Source organism: Erpetoichthys calabaricus, chromosome 4, assembly GCF_900747795.2.
Source record: "Erpetoichthys calabaricus chromosome 4, fErpCal1.3, whole genome shotgun sequence".
NCBI lineage: Eukaryota > Metazoa > Chordata > Cladistia > Polypteriformes > Polypteridae > Erpetoichthys > Erpetoichthys calabaricus.
Window position 1 is genome coordinate 26,799,902 of NC_041397.2, and position 14,836 is coordinate 26,814,737.

Genomic DNA, 14,836 nt, shown 5'->3' on the forward strand with positions numbered 1-14,836 from the left:
TGTTAGTTTTAGTCACATCTAAGTATTTAAAAATAAAGGGAGATCCAAAAGTCAGAAAAGCTTAAAATGATCCATGAATATTATTTATTGTGGTGAACAAATAGAGGCAGTCTCAACTACACAGACTGGATCTCAATCAATACTAGTAAAAATATATAAATTACTTTATACTTACCTTTTAGAACTTTATTTATAGTCTAAAACATACATTTAAGACCAAATTCAGTGGTCAACAAAGTAGTATGATTGTACAGTCTACTGCCTCGTGGAATCAGCATCCTGGGTTTGAATTCTGCACCCCATCATCATTGTCCATGTTTATTTTGCACATTCTCCTTATGCCTGTGTGGCTTTTGATATGGACAGTCTGATATTTTTCCCATACTACAAACTCATCAGACAAGATTAAGTCTACAATGAACGGGTGTGAATAAATATGTGAATGACTGGCACAACTTTCAGTATTAGTTCTTGCCTAGTGTACAGGACTGTATGTTCTGGCATTCATAACCTTAAAATGGATTAAGCAAATTTAGAAAATTGATGAAGCTGATTGATACTCACTTTATTTCTACTTGATGTAATAATTTTAATTATAAATGTCCAATTGTGTTAAGGTTAACAAAAAAAAAATAAAGAAAGTGAAAAAACAAAAATATTTTAACCACTCAAACTGACAAGTGCATATGTTTCTTACATGGGTATATATATATATATATATATATATATATATATATATATAGTAATAAAGGTGCTATATTGCGCCCGACCCGACACAGACTTGACACGGGAGGCATGTATAAAATAAAAGACCTTTATTTTTCTTCAGCTGGAGGGCACATATTCCCCGTAATCCCTCCAGCCACAACACAGTCCCAAGAACAAATAAACCACAACAGCACTATCCTCAGTTCCACCACCACTCCTCCACAAGCTTAGTCCTCCTCCTCCCAACTCTGGCCGCTGAGTGGTGGTTGCTGGCTCCCTTTTATTAGGCACCCGGAAGTGCTCCAAGTGGTTGATTGCTGACATCCGGCTGCACTTCCGGGTAAGGCGAAACCAGTGCCCAAAAGGGGCTAGCCGCTCCTGTTGCAGCACCCCCTGGTGGCGCCTGCAGAATCCCACAGAGCTGCACAGAACTCCAACCTCCATGAAGCCCTGGGGGAGTCCGAGGCACTGCTGTAACCCAGGGGTGCTGCCATCTAGCGTCCAGGGGAAGATACTGGGCTTCCCACCCTTGTCCCCCTGGCAGATGTGGTGAAGGGGCGTCCCGGCCAGGCATGGGCCCCGGCCATCTGTCACAATATCTATCCATCCATTTTCTAACCCGCTGAATCCGAACACAGGGTCACGGGGGTCTGCTGGAGCCAATCCCAGCCAACACAGGGCACAAGGCAGGAAACAATCCTGGGCTGGATGCCAACCCACCTCAGGACACACACAAACACACCCACACACCAAGCACACACTAAGGCCAATTTAGAATCACCAATCCACCTAACCTGCATGTCTTTGGACTGTGGGAGGAAACCGGAGCGCCCGGAGGAAACCCACACAGACACGGGGAGAACATGCAAACTCCACGCAGGGAGGAACCGGGAAGCGAACCCGGGTCTCCTAACTGCGAGGCAGCAGCGCTACCACTGCGCCACCATGCCGCCCCTGTCACAATATATATATATATATATATATATATATATATATATATATATATATATATATATATCTATATATATATATATATATATCTATATATATACATACTGTATGTTTTTACCTTTAATATATGATGTTTTATTCATTGTCTGTATTATGGTCACTAACCCTTGGCTAGCATGCAAGGAAGAATTTCAATATACAGTATTATATGAATCGATATAAATAAAATTGTAAACCATTTGTTTGTTTGTAAATTATGTAAAAACACCTGGGGGGTATTTTTCATACGTGGATTACTTGTTTAGCCGGATGTAATTGTTGACGATTTGGCCTGATCCTGGATCTGTCGGTTTTTCTAAACTCTTACTGGATGTGTTGTCATAGCAGCACATCCTAATCCTCAAACCTGCTCGGAGCAGGTTTGTTTGATGTAAACAAGGATTAGCTCACACACTTAATCAGTGTCCATGCGTGGAATTCATTCAGTCATGGCTTCACCGTTCATGAATGTGCAACCAATTGATATCGGTGCGCAAATTATAAGAAGAGAATTTCATCTAGAGAGTGTTTCGTGCGATCGGCAAGATCCTTTATTGCTTCCGGTAGAAATTCTTTTCGAAAAATACCGCTTTAGCCGAGGGGGAATATTGTACCTCAAAAATTAGCACCTTATATTCGAAGTCAAACTAGGCGAAGTCGGGCTATCACAACCACACAGACAGTATGCATTGCTTTGAGGTTTTTTGCAAGCGCCACTTTTTTATATACTGTAGGCGATGCAGAAAATCTATATAGAAGTGCAGTTTTCCAGGCAATTCGTAAAGTCTGTTTGGCTCTGAAATATTTCCTTCGGGTTTTCATAGTGTTTCCTGGACACCTGCGTGTGCAGACAATAAAAGAGGTGTTTCATACCATTGCAGGTAGGCAACACACAGGCAAAAACACCCACAGTTCCATGAAGAATCTCACAATCAGCCTAACATTCTCATTACCCAGGGTTTCCAAATGTGATTGGGGCACATGGGACTGATCAGAGTGGAGTTTGATCAAACATTATTTGGAAAATGTACCTCTCCTCCTGATGAATAATCAGACACAGTGTCTTCATCAAATATTTGACCTTCGTTAATATTTTGTTGGTCAGGTAGAGGTTCTAGAGATATGACATTCCTTGCAACTGACTCAACAAAAAAAAAGAGGGCTATATGGAACATACCTATGGCACACATAGAGGACAAAATATATGCAATGACCACCCTTTACCTGAAATGAAGTGACCACTGCATCCTGCCACTGGTTCTGAGGAGGAGCTTCCCCCCGGAATGCCCTCAGAAACAGGGCGATGGGCATTTTGCTGGAGAGCCAACTCTTCTGCAGGGGTAAGGTGTGGACTGCGTGGACCTCCACCTGTTTTTTGCTTGTCTGCCTTCTTATTATCTTTAAAATGAATGTTTTTTATATTATATATGATTATTTATGTCAACAATTCTTTAAATAGTTATATACCAATATTTACCAGTTTGAAGTATATTCTTGTACTTCACTTTAACCTGTTCCCATGTTCTCCTTGTGCTCACATTTGATCTGGAATTATGACATATTTAAATAATAATTAATCTGACACATAGGAAATGAAACGCTGCATTCAGTAAGTACAATGCACACTACTTAGCGTTTAATTTGTCGGCCACTTGGTTTGGGCTGCTATTGCAGTGTTACCTCTTGTGCATATAAAAACTTGAAATTCTTCATGTCCTTCGAATAAAAAGTCCTGCTCCACTTGTGTGGAAAAAAAATGCGCCCGTTCTTTCGTCACTTTGTTACAGCCTATCAAAGACTTGCTGATCATGTTTTCTAGACTCAATATATATGCGGCTTTTCAATCAGCGTGGGCACACGCATTCATCTCGGATGATTAGATCCAGCTAAACTAATCTAGTACACGGCTGCGTTTGAAAAAATGACTTATCCCAGATGAGTTTCACCGGTATTAACTCATCCAAGATGAGGCATCTGATCTCGGATGATTTAAGCGACGTACGGAAAATACCCCCCTGAACTGATTTTCACTAAATTTGCATATGTGCTGCCATTGGTCATCTTAAAATATAGACTCTATGGTATATTGGGCAAAGGTGTGGCAAAAGAGGGGCAATCCAAAATCCAAGGCTGATGTGGGGACTAAATTTCCCATGAGGTAGCAGGTAAGCACTGGGGTTGATGTATTTTGTACCAGCCAGAGCGGGATCTCAACTAAGACTGCAGGTACAATGTTTTCTTCTCAGCTAATTTGAATAACAACTTTATTTTCTCACTGTACTACTGCTTTTGTCTAAAATTATGCCATTTTGTCTCATCATGGGTTGTGTTTAAACTAGCTGAATTTCCAAAAGACAGTTTTTTTCCCCATGTTTTTTATCTTGTCCCCTTTCTGAAAACATATGGGTCCAATAGGGGCATATGAAGATGCTAAACTCTTGAGGAGCAATGTTCCATTTTTCAACTCCCTAAAATGCTTTTAAAACTCCATAACTCCCATTTTTTTAGGAACTGTTGTGGTTGTGATGTTACATGTGAAACAAAGATTAGCATCAGTTTTGGCTGGCTGTTTCACTCACTACTTCAAATTATTTTGTGAAGCTACATTATACATCACAAACGGAGCGAGATTTGGTCCACCAGATGAAAACAGGTGCATTCTGGTCCTTGTTGGTCAAAAATGCAGAAAGGATCTTCATTTCATTGTTGACACATGACAAACTCAGAAATTAATCAGACACTACATTTTGTATAAAAAAACTTACATTGTTGAAAAAGCCAATGGTATCATACACCTGCATTATGTTACTAAGTGCGATAGAGATAAGTCACAAAGAAACAGAATGAAATGTGGTTTTTAATGTTGAGTCACTGCTCAAAATCCACAAGAAAGAGAATGACTAAGGATGAGGTTAATAACTGTTACTGTTTGTTCACAGCAGACATTTAGTAATGTTAATTTTTTGATGTCACTTATAATTTTAGATTTGGTGCCCACACAAATTTTAGAAATTTTAAACCAATGAGTGAATCAACTTTGAATTATCTTTAAATTATTATTAAACTAGCAAAATACCCGCGCTTCGCAGTGGAGAAGTAGTGTGTTAAAGAGGTTATGTAAACATATATATACATATACATATATACATATATATACATATCTACATATACACATATCTACAAATACATATATATATACACATATCAACATATATATACACATACACACACACATATACATAAACACACATATACACATACATACATAGTGCGTTGTAACACGGGCTGTGATTGTTACATGGGAGGGAGATGACAAATCACAGCTTCCCGCTTTCTAATCGGGCCTGTGATTGGTGCTTTGACGGATGCCCAGATCCCACAGTATGTCCCCTTAGGAGAGGCGTTAGGCAAGTGTAATTGAATAGCGGTGCTGCAAGTTTAGCTTTACACCTGTTTTTAAGGCTTATTGACTGAAAGGGGCTTTCATGAAAAAACTTAGGGCTTTGCTACAGGATACACCCTCCACAAGTTAAGGAAGTAAAAATAAAGGTATATATTTCTGTTTTATTTAAACCTTTTAAGTTTGTATGTGGGCAGTATGGTGGTGCAGTGAAAGGTGCCAGTTAGGAGACCCGGGTTCGCTTCCCTGCGTGGAGTTTGAATGTTCTCCCAGTGTCTGTCTGGGTTTCCTCCGGGTACTCCGGTTTCCTCCCACAGTCCAAAGACATGCAGGTTAGGTGCATTGGCGATTCTAAATTGTCCCTGGTGTGTGGGTGTGTGTGGGTGTGTGCGCCCTGTGGTGGGCTGGCACCTTGCCCAGGGTTTGTTTCCTGCCTTGTGCCCTGTGTTGGCAGGGATTGGCTCATGTATTTAGGATATAGCAGGTTGGATAATGGATGGATGGACATTTGTATGCATAGCCCCATTTGCCCGTTTTCGTTTTTTTTCTTTCTTCAGTAATATTTCAGCAAACCCGGAGCTTGTCAGTTCAAATCCTGGTACTGACACCACTGTGTGACCCTGAGGAAGTCACTTCACCTGCCTGTGCTGCAAAAAACAAAAGTAATGTAACAAATTGTACCTTAGATGTTGCAAGTTAATGGAATAAAGGCATAAATCAAATAGATAAATATGTATTATACACATAGGAACTATTCATTTATTTTCAGTTAAGTCATCTGCAGCAAACCTTTATAAATGAAGGTTTCTCCTTTTTAGATAGTGCAAACTGTTTCTTCTTCATTGAGGTTTTCTCTTGGACAGCTTTTTTCATTTCATTGAAAATTAAAGCAGCAGCTGCCAAAATATGTAGCTTTCTTATTAATTTTTCAACATTGTGTAAAATAACTTTATAAAATAACATAAAAGGTTTAAATACTCGTTATCCTTTTACACTAAAATATTACTAAAGAGATACAAAAAAAGTAAAATGCATATGTTGTTTTTCTTTAAGGAGATTAAATATTACTGAAGAAAAAAAAAAAACCTAAAACAGCCAAATGGGGCTATGCATATGAACTTAAAAGGTTTAAATAAAACAGAAATATATACCTTTATTTTTACTTCCTTAACTTGTGGAGGGTGTATCTTGTAGCAAAGCCCTAAGTTTTTTCATGAAAGCCCGTTTCAGTCAATAAGTCTTAAAAAGAGGTGTAAAGATATTGACAATAAGCTATGGAAACCCACCAAGACATGCAATCGTTGAAATCAAGGCGCGAGTCGAAAAACACCATCTGATACTATTAGTTAACGATTAACACATTTCTATATGTATTGTAAGCATACAATACAACTGATAATACGTTGCGCTTATTTATCTGGTGTACCGACATTTTTGCGCGTTTAACGGCTGAAATCTAACGTGGTTTGTGCCCTTCAGAATGAAAACAGTTTGCATTTACCTTTTTAATAAAAAGCGAGCTTTTAAGCCTGAGAAATCACTCCGTAAATGCACACGTTTAATTCTTTATCACTTCAAACAACTGAACTATCCAGAACATTTCAGGCATACATCCAGCATTCACACTATGTATAAAAAGCACAACTGTTAAAGGAATTCAGCATTTCTTAATTGAAAATGTTCCTTTAATCCTCAACATGTCTCAATGAGTCGTTCTGGTGGTTTTACTTGACATTTTGATATTCTGGTTAATTGTGTTTGCAGTTGAGATGTTCTTTCCTGATTTATACTTGTTTTCTCGTTAATATTTGTTTCGCTGGTGTTAGTGTTCTGATTAGAGGTTATTGGTCCTTTGATGTCTTGACGGTTTCTTCTTAGAACAGCTCCTATTACGCAATTCCGTCACATACTGGTCTGTTGTTTCTCCGCTTTTCTGGAAACATGTAAAAAACTTGTGCCGCTCAAATGTCACATTGCGCTTTGGGTTGCAATACGTTTTGAATTTTTCAACTATTTTGTTCAATTTCATATTGTCTCCATCTTCTTCAAACTGAAAATTGTTATACACCTCTAGCGCCTTTTCGCTTCAATTACATGTAGAAGCATAGACGCTTTCATTTTTTCACTTTTCCTATCTGCTTCAATCGCAGCAAGATACAACTCGAATCTCTGTTTAAATCTTTTCCAATTTTCAGCTACATTTCCCTTTAACTGGAGATTTGGTGGGGGCTGTAATCCTAACATATTTTTTTTTCTCTTTTGCTAGAACGTCTTAGCGCTTTCTGATCACGTTTTCGGGTTACTCACAGACACGCGACTTCTTCAGATTCCTCTTCCAATCCGCCACTTCTGACACCATGTAGTGATCTTGTTAGGTTCGTAGTTTAATCAATACACAGGATTGAAAGATATAATAACTTTTTAATAGACAGACTTTAGAGACATTTACTGTACAAGTTACTAATCGTTCTTTAGTTCACGCCCATTCTCCTACTTGCATCGGCATTCACATGCATTACTAATCATTCTGTAAGTATCCCTTAATAGACCTTACTAATCAACTATCATTACAAAATCCAACGTGGTTTGTGCCCTTCAGAATGAAAACAGTTAGCATTTACCTTTTTAATAAAAGGCGAGCTTTTAAGCCTGAGAAATCACCCCGTAAATGCACACGTTTAATTGCACATGTGTTAATATGTATGCTTACACAGTATTAAAAGACACTCAAAAATTAATGTCATTTACCTTTGTTCCCACGTTTGACTCGTGCTGTAAATCTCTTCCTTGTTTTTAGTTCAAGTGATTACGTAGGAGGCGTGATGACGCGATACGTGACTCCGCCTCCTCCATTAGAGTATATGGACAAAAAACAGGTTCCAGTTATGACCATTACACATAGAATTTCGAAATGAAACCTGCCTAACTTTTGTAAGTAAGCTATAAGGAATGAGCCTGCCAAATTTCAGCCTTCCACCTACACGGGAAGTTGGAGAATTAGTGATGAGTGAGTGAGTCAGTCAGTCAGTCAGTCAGTGAGGGCTTTGCCTTTTATTAATTAGTATAGATCTTGCCACCGTTGCTGCCTCTTATAATAATACAGAGACCTGCAGCAATGTCTACACACTCTAGCCGCTGTAGATACATTCTGTAGTTCATAGATTAGATTAAACAATTAACTGTGAGACCATATTACACTGGGAAATACAAGGAAGTAGCACTGATGGTTCCAATGCACCAAGGACTTATAGCAATTATGGAATCCAATCATACACAAAAAGAACAAATTCTCATGAGATCAGAGAAATTATTAGTTATCAGAAAGGTAATAGATAAAATTTTAGTCATTATTGTCCAACGTATCAATATTCTAAAAACAAATATTTGATTTATTACTTTAACCAGTTATACAAATAAATATAGGTATTTCAGCTAATTTGACAATGAATTTGAACATTAACATAAATTAATCTTGATGTAAAATCTATATTTCTGCAGCCTTTGGTAAGCCTTCTGAACAAATGCTATTTGTGCCCACGCCTGGTCATCAGTGATGGTGGCTCCAAGAAGTGAAAATCAACTGACATTCTCCACAGAATTCCCTCTAATGTAGGCGGAAATTTTGTCTGCCTCCTGTTTCCTGAAGCCAAAGAGTGACATTTTGCTTTTGGTGATATTAAGGGAAAAATTGTTGTACTTGCACCAGGGTGTCAGAAGACAAATCTGATTTGTTACATCCAGTACCTTAAGGACATTAATAAAATTAGGTTTGATAAATTGATTTACAAGCTAATTTAAAGATTAGACATGTATAAAAATAGTACGTTTAGCTGGTACCATTCACTGAAGCACTATATGTTCTAGCACAAAGCTGAATATAAAAACACCCTTTGGATTACCTGTGTGATCTGAAGCAGAAAATATATAAAATTGCTCAATTTGCACATTTTTAATTTTCACTGACTTTTTTTTCAGTTCAATGCTTCACTTTTATTTTATGGCTCAGACTTTATAACATCTCTTTATATCCTGTGAATCAATCAGCTGAAAAAAGATATGCTGTTTTCAACAATGCTGGAGAGTTTGTGAATGAGAAAAATTGATCTGATTTTATATAATTTTATGTAACTTTATGTATCTTAAGATTTTGCTTTTTTTTTATTTACAATTAATTTTACTATTAAGTTTATTAAGTTTACCACCTGAGCATCAGAACAGGCCATCCACCTGAAGTTAAGCATGTTTCAGTCCAACCAGTACTTGGATGGGAGACCATCCAGGAAAATCTTGGTTTGCTACTGGAAAAGGTGTTGGTGAGGCCCGCAGTGGGCACTTACCCTGTGGTCTGAATGTGGATCCCAATGCAGTGATGGCAACACTGTGCTGTAAATATGGTGCTGTCCTTCAGAGGAGATGTAAAACTGAGGTCCTGACTCTCTGTGATCATTAAAGATTCCTGGGCGTTCTCCATAAAGAGTAGGGTTTGTCCTGATATCCTGGCTAAATTGCCCATCACAACCTAGTCATTCTGACCCCTGATCATGTCCTCTCTTGAACTGACCTACTATCTTGAACTACCTACTATATGTGTGGTGAGCATATTGACGCAATAACAACTGTTGTTGCATCATCCAGGTGGGTGCTACACATTGGTAGTGGTAGACGTGGCTCCCTTCTGTCTAAGTAAAGCACTTTAAGTATTGAGAAAAGTTCTATACAAATGTAATTAATTATTAATGATTATTATTTTCTTTCTTCCTTTCTTGTTAACTCATTACTAATTTACTAATGTTATCTTCCAGTTTAGCATTGGAAGATAACATTAGTAAACTGCTATATTCTTGTAATTGTTATATAATATAATTATATTGCTATAGTGTTACAAATTACTGTTACAATTAGTATTCATTTCAGAGATATCAAAAAGCATGCTGTTAATTTTAATGACTTGCCTCATATTTTCAAGCATTTACATTCAACAAACTATCAAATATTAGTAATGCTTTCATATATCCATGTCCCAGTAATATAAGTTGTTACCTGCAACTTGAATCTTTAAGTCAGACTACTAGTTAAATATAATTTTATATATGCAATTAGTTAAGAGTCCTTGAGCTAATTAGTAAGTAGTAGCATTCAATATGTAATATATTATAACGATATGGTTATGATAGGGCTCCTTACGTATTTTAAAACAATAGATGTTTGTTGATATCTCAGTAACTGATAGAAGATTGGGGGGGGGGGGGGCGGATGTGGGCTTGGCTTGATGGTATGAAGGACGACAGACACTTTGAAGTGTTTGCTCACAACCTTGGTTCTAGGGGAATTTTGGTTGGGTATTTTTAGGGAAGGGAAGAGAGAGAGAGAGAGCAAGTTTCATGTTTTTTATTCAGTTCCTACACTGCTGGCATCTGAACTGAAACCTTTTTCAGTTTTCAAAAAACAAAATAAAAAAATAGAAAAACTATAGAAAAAAGATGACATTTTCTTCTTCTGTAAAGGAATATGAATTTTAAAATTAAAAAAACTTGATAACATGAATAAACCATTACATTTCTTAAACTGGAATGTTAAAGGTAACAATCATGAACTCAAAAGAAAAAAAACATGCACCTATATATTAGCAGACTGAAGTCAAAAATAGGCTTCATACAGGAGAGCCATTTAAACAACAAAGCTCAATCTTGACTGAAAAAAGATTAGACTACTCATGGATTTTTCTCCAACTATGCCAAGAGCACTGCAGGAATAACGATTCATAAATCAACCCCATTTAGAGCTAATCTCTGATTTAGAAGGTCCATCCATCCATCCATCCATCCATCCATCCATCCATCCATTCTCTTCCGCTTATCCGAGGTCGGGTCGCGGGGGCAGCAGCTTGAGTAGAGATGCCCAGACTTCCCTCTCCCCGGCCACTTCTTCTAGCTCTTCCGTGAGAATCCCAAGGCGTTCCCAGGCCAGCCGAGAGATATAGTCCCTCCAGCGTGTCCTGGGTCTTCCCCGGGGCCTCCTCCCGGTTAGACGTGCCCAGAACACCTCACCAGGGAGGCGTCCAGGAGGCATCCTGATCAGATGCCCGAGCCACCTCATCTGACTCCTCTCGATGCGGAGGAGCAGCGGCTCTACTTTGAGACCCTCCCGGATGACTGAGCTTCTCACCCTATCTTTAAGGGAAAGCCCAGACACCCTGCGGAGGAAACTCATTTCAGCCACTTGTATTCGCAATCTCGTTCTTTTGGTCACTACCCATAGCTCATGACCATAGGTGAGGGTAGGAACATAGATCGACTGGTAAATTTTTCAGCACAACAGACTGATGCAGAGCCCGTATTACTGCGGATGCCGCACCGATCCGCCTGTCGATCTCACACTCCATTCTTCCCTCACTCGTGAACAAGACCCTGAGATACTTGAACTCCTCCACTTGGGGCAGGATCTCGCTACCAACCCTGAGAGGGCACTCCACCCTCACTATGGAAAAATGAGCAGAGCTACATTAATCGTAGGTAAAATTTGGGATGACAAAGAATTCATATTGAACATTCCCTCTCTTTAATCCTTAACATTAGCACTGAAAATATCATAATGGTAGGTTAATTGTATATTAAATCCTACATTAGTTACATCATCTTTTGTTGCAACCATAATATTGAATATAGCTTGGCTAATTTCACTTTACATTAAGGACATAAATTGTCTGACCAAAGAAAATTGATCTACCAATTTTTAAGACAAAATTCTTGAGTTCTGTGGGTAACAAGTTTTCATGTTTACGAGAGTTTCATTTAATACCCGTGTTTTAGTTTCCTCTTTACAATCGTGAAATACAATGTGGGATTTTCTCTTATTATAGACAGCTGTATGAAAGAAAGATAAGAGAAGCTGAGCAGACCAGCATGTTATTGTTCTTTAATGTATCTAATAAACCTGCAACTGCTGCAGCATCTGCGCCCTTGCCTTTAACGTCTTGCTTCTCTCAACCTCTCTCAAGCTTCCTTCAAGAGAAAAAAGCAGAAAGCACGGATAATGTAGAAAATGAGTTTGAAGAACTTGGTGCCTCCTTTTCTTCTTCTTGATCATTTACTCACTTACTGTCAAAAACATAAACCAGTCCACAGCAATGATGCTGCTGCCACCACCCTCAGTTCTCCAATTCACTTTCAATTTGTTATATAATCAGATATTTGTAGATTGTCATTTTTTAAACTGCTATTTTGTTTTTATTTTTTCAAATTAAAGTTCAAATATTCTGCATATAAGCAATGACATTCTATAAAGAACTGAAGAGGGTTAGTAACTGTTTAAAATATTGTGATATTTATATTTCTGTATGAATGACTAACAAGCAGAAATGCAGTATGCGCAACTAATCAGCAGCTCTAGTCAGGGTATGCTAAACTATTGTCATGTGTCTTCAGCCTGATTTAAAATCTGAGACTAAAGGGGAATCTTTTATGGTAGCAGGCAGACCATTCCACAGCTTCAGGGCTAAGTGACTAAAAGGTCAACCATCCACTATTATTTTTTTAATCCTTGGAATCTTAAGTAGGCCAGCATACTGAGATCTCAATGTGCAATGTGTAAGTAAGTAAACAGGTCATTTAAGGCTTTATAAATTAAAAGGAGGATTTTGAAATTAGCTCTAAGCTTAACTGTGAGCCAGTTTAAGAACTGGAGTTATGTGTGCATATTTTCTTGTTCTTAAACAGTATCTCACCTGAATAACAATTTTAGGTTTCTGGGAAAAGTTTCAATTAAAAAAAACAGCATGTGCTAACTTCTATAATAGATTAAGATTAATCTGGATTTATCAAAGGCAGATATCCAGTGTGAAATATCCACCATTGCTTTCATGTAATATGAGTATGTGACCCTTTAGGTAGGGCTTATTTTGGACAAAGTAGAAAATCTTTCGACAATTGAATGGGGCTATCTATTTACTGTATTGTACATCCTTCAGTTTTAGCTCCAATGTATGTGTAAGAATTAAATTCCTTCATTCTTGTCCAAAATCTTTGCTTTGTATAATAATGTAAAGTCTAATTTTTTTAAATTAGAATACGGAATCAAAGGAATGCCCATTATCATCAAAGCTTTTTTTGCAGTTACTAATGAAACCTAAGCTTTCTTTGGATGCAATCAAAGCTAAATGTGATAACAAAGGAAGTACGTGAACAAAATGTTTCTCTTTATACTGATGAAGTGGTGCTCTGTATCCCAGACAAAATCTCATCATTGCCATTTTTTTTTAGTATTAAGTTATGTGTTATAGTACAGTTCAGTATATTATAGTATAGTACGGGAGTCGGCAACCTTTTTAAAGCAAAGAGCTATTTTATCTTAAATGTTTGACCCAAGATATACAAAAAGCCATAATGGGTAGAAAAGGGGGATTGAGATATGATTTTTTAATGCAATATGGTACCTTTTTCCCATTGGTAGGAGTATAACAGTGAATGTGAATGATGAGTTGGATCATTCAGAATGCTGGTGGCTTTGTGAATGCAGCGTGTGGTGTAAATGTACATGATGGAGGGAAGAGAGACACTGATGATCTTCTCCGCTGTCTTCACTATCTGTTGTAGGGCTTTGCAATCCCTGACCTTGCAATTTCCAAACCAGAGAGTGATGCAGTTGCTCAGGATGCTCTCTATGGTTCCTCTGTATAATGTTGTTAGAGTAGCTGGTGGAAGATGGGCTTTCCTCAGCCTACGCAGGAAGTAGAGCCACTGCTGGACTTTCTAGGCTAAAGAGCTGGTGTTGTGGGACCAGGTGAGGTTCTCTAACAGGTGGACACCCAGGAATTTGGTGCTATTGACGACCTCCACAGTTGAGCCGTCAATGTTCAGTGGCAGATGGTCACTCTTAGACTTCCTAAAGTCAACAATCATCTCCTTTGTTTTGTCACAGTTGGGTGGTGTGGTCCTGTAATTAGTGATAGCCTGGATAGCTTTGCACATGCTCCGTGCGTCTTTGTCATGTAGGAAAAGTCCATGGATTCTCTGGGCGTGTGCGCGCTTTGCTGCTCTGATGGTGCAGGATGGTTTGGCACTCGCTGTTCTCAGGGCGATTTCGTCACCTTCCCTGAAGGCAGAGTCCCGGGTCCTCAGTAGCACATGCACTTCCTTTGTAATCCAAGGTTTCTGGTTGGGGCGTGCAGTGATGTACTTGGAGACAGTGACATCATCAATACACTTCTTGATGTAGCTGGTCACTGATGACGTGTACTCCTCCAAGTTGATACAGTCGCTGTTGGTTGCAGCCTCTCTAAACATGTCCCAGTCAGTGCACTCAAAACAGTCTTGAAGAGCAGAGATGGCTTTTGCTGGCCAGGTTCTCACCTGCTTCAGAACCGGTTTGGTGCGTCTGATGAGTGGTCTGTATGCTGGAATTAACATGACAGAAATGTGATCTGAATTTCAGAAGTGGGGGCGGGGCTCCACCCGGTACGCGGCAGGGATGTTTGTATAAATAAGATCCAGCGTGTTTGTCCCTATTATTGCAAAGTCCACAAACTGATGGAATTTAGGGAGCACTGACTTGAGATTTGCATGATTGAAATCTCCAATGACAATAACAAGTCCATCCGGGTGTGTGTTCTGTATGTTTGTGATGGCGCTGTACAGTTCCTAGAGCGCTTCCTTAGCATTAGCGCTGGGAGAGTATGTAAACTCCGATTATGTGGATGGTGGTGAATTCCTGAGGCAAATAAAAAGGTCTACATTTAATTTA